The following is a 3,586-nucleotide window of genomic DNA, read 5'->3' on the forward strand; positions in this document are numbered from 1 at the left end:
AGGCCTTCACATTCACTCACCACTCACTCACTCACTGACTTACCCAGAATGACTTCCTGTCCTGAAAACTCCATTGATGGAAAGTACCTTATAAAGGTGTACTACTTTTTATCTTTTACACCATATTTTTATTGTAGGTTTTTAATGTTTAGCTATATTTAGATACACAGTTACCACTGTGTTCCAGTTGTCTACACTACTCAGTATAGTAACACGTTGTACATGTTTGTAGCCTAGGAGCAATAGGCTGTACCACATAGCTTAGGTGTGTAGTAGGCTGTATCATCTAGGTTTTTGTAGTTGCTTTATGATGTGCACACAATGACGAGATTGCCTAACAATGCATTTCTCAGTACATATCCTCATGGTTAAGCAACTTGTGACTGTACTTTCACTAATGATGAACTAGGATGGTATGCTAGTGGATTGAAATCCATTGGTGTAGTGTGATTATTTGGGAATTTGAAATAAATAAGGATAATGATAAATACAAAGATAATTGAATTGTATTGTTGTTATAAATTGCATTGATACCCTGTAGATGGAGAAAGAAAAGTTGAGGTCAATTAGCAAACAATTGAAAACTGAATAACACAGCTGGTCTCTTTGGTAACTTACAATGAATTTATTGACTTGATGGTACTCTCTTCTGATATGCAATTTAACATTCTGGTAAGGGATCCAGGGGGTGAGGCAAGCTTGCTACCAGGGCAAAAAATGATGGCCCAAATGAATGAGGTTGAAATGCCCAAATTGCCATGACATACATTAGAAAAGATACTACAGTAAAGAGTTCAGAAAGTGGACGTGCTGGACATATAACATTATACGTGTAAGGCCAGAAGACACCTCAGAAGGTTGTGTTTTACAGGGATGCACAGAGGACACATCATTCACCAAGGCCATCAGGAACAATTTGATGGAAGAGCCACCAGCCAGGAGGTTCAATGACAGTTCTCTGTTAGCCAATGCTGTTGGTAGGAGAGGCTATCACAGTACTTGTCTCATTGGTAGCATTGGAAATGATAGTGCTCTGAAGTGTAGAGGCCAGATGGTGTGCTTAACTGCTGGAAATGAGGGATCATGATTATCAACACAATCAACAAGCTTGAATTAACAGTCTAGGGAGCCTGACCAGTTGAGAATTATGCAGACTATTATCGTCATTAGATATGAGCAAACAGAGCCTCCGCTGTAGTCCCCATGCTTTGGGGCACCATATTGGTAATTTTAAAAGTCTCAGTCTGGTGCTGGGACCAACTGAGACTGGGACTGCCATCCAGGTGGGATGCCCCAAGACTAGACCAGGACCCTTGTGAGTTCCAGTTCTCATTTCTCCCCTTTGACCTGCTATACTGCATAGAGAGTCAACCATATGCCAAGGTTTTGTTAATATCATCATGATGTGCCATAATATAGTCCAAATAGATCTAGACCATCTGGACACCCCAGAAATCATCATACCGATCCATCACATCAGTGATATCCTGCTGATCAGGCAGAATGAACAGGAGGTAGCTAGCATGTTAGAGGCCTTGGCAAAACACACATGTGATAATCCTGAAGAACATTTAGGGACCTACGACTTAAATAATTAGGAGTTCAATGGTAAAGACCATGTTGGGACATCCCCTCCAAAGTAAAAGACAAAATGTTTTATTGTGCATCTTTGCCTACGAAGAAGAAATCATAGTGCCTGGGAGATCTCTGAATTGCAGAGATAACATATTCTAAACCTAAGAATACTGTTTCTCCTCACATTGTTGATGATATGGAAGACTGTCAGATCTTTTCAACAAGTCAAGCCTATGGTGGAATTAGCCCAGCTACTTGAACTTATGGCTGTAGATCCTATGTTGTTGGAGATGCCAATGGTGGAGAAAGATGCAATGTGGAGTTTCTCCCAGTGGAGGAATGTCAAATCATTCCCTGTAGGTTTTGGAGTAGTCTTGCCATCTGCAGCATAGAATTAATTTCTGAATTAATTCTCGTGAATTAATGGTCCCTAAATGTTCTTCAGGATTATCACACGTGTGTTTTGCCAAGGCCTCTAACATGTTAGCTACCTCTTGTTCGTTCTGAAATTAATTCAGAAATTAATTAATTCTTGTTCGTTTCTAAAAAACAGCTATTGGTGTGCTATTGGAGCCCAAATAATCAAGAGATGGGGCACTTGATTTTGGGATCCCCCCAATTATTTTGCATCTTGAACTTGCCATCATGATCTGGATTCTGTTGGTCCTACCAGATTAAAAACTCAGGTAGGCCCGTGGCAATTCATTTTAAATTTAAAATAGGAAATTGGGGACTAGATATAAATAGGACAGAAGATAAAAGCAAGTTGAATGGGTGGTCAACCCGTCTCCCTATGCTGTTCATCCTATTGGCACTATCACCCTTCCCACACTTTAGATATGGGAGGTCTTACCTGACCAGCTGAAGGAAAAGTAGAAAGCCTGGGCTTGCTTTATAAACAGGTGGCTTCATATGAGTGTAAGCTGGATGTGGATAGCAGCTGACTTACTTCTCCACTCAGGATGGTCTTGAAAGACAGTAGTGAAGGAAAATATTCCCAGTGGACAGAGTTTTGGGTGGTTTACTAGGCTATCCTGTTTGTATGGAAGGAGGTTATGCTGTACAAGGACTCATGGGCAATGATGAGCTGGTCAGAGATGGAAGGAAAGAAGACATGAAGATTAGTGACAAGATGTGAAGATTAGTGACAAGAGAGACATATAGTTGGACATATGGGAGTGGGCACAAAGTTTAAGGATTTTTCTGTCATATGCTAACATGACCCAAACATGAAATCCACCAGGGAAGAGCCACTAAACAACTAAGTAGACAAAACGGCTTGGCCATTTCATATTAGCCAGCTTTCATCAGTGGCCACCTCAGGGCTGACATGATGGGCACATGAATAAAGTGGCCACGTTAGCAGGGATGGAGGCTATATTTAGGCTCCGTACCGTGAATTCCTACCTACCAAGCCTCATCTGCTGCCTCTGAAGCTCTGATCAGCCAACAATAGAAAACAACACTGAGCCCCTTATAAGACATGATTCCTGTTTCATAGGTGTTACTCCCTGATGAACTTTTGTACTTTCTACCCTCTTTCCGTCTCTGCTTCCCAGAGAACATCATCTGGGACAACACATCTTTCTCAAGAAGACATTATCTACGGTGTTTTCCCCCCAAAGCCTGTGATCCTTCTAAAACCACTGTCTGACCCTTGTACCTGTCACTCTCTAGCAGTTGACCTTGCCTCTAACTTCACAATCAATTAAAATGTCCCACAGCATTCCATCCTCAAAACTAAAAATATTATGCATCCTCCTCAACTGCTTTTGAACTACTGAAGTAAAAATGCCCTTTATCCCATTCAATACCAGTGACTTCCTTTGTGTCCTCTCTTCTTTGTTCAATTATTTTCCTCTTAATAACATTCCTCATAAGACAGGAAAATGCAAATTTCTCTTCTTAAAACAAACACAAGAACAATAAATAAATATTTTCCATTACCTGCACCCTTTTCAACATCATAGCTGAAGCTCATGAAAACTCAGTGTATTTTTTTTTTTTTTTT

Source organism: Cebus imitator, unplaced genomic scaffold (genome assembly GCF_001604975.1).
Source record: "Cebus imitator isolate Cc_AM_T3 unplaced genomic scaffold, Cebus_imitator-1.0 Scaffold25, whole genome shotgun sequence".
Lineage (NCBI taxonomy): Eukaryota > Metazoa > Chordata > Mammalia > Primates > Cebidae > Cebus > Cebus imitator.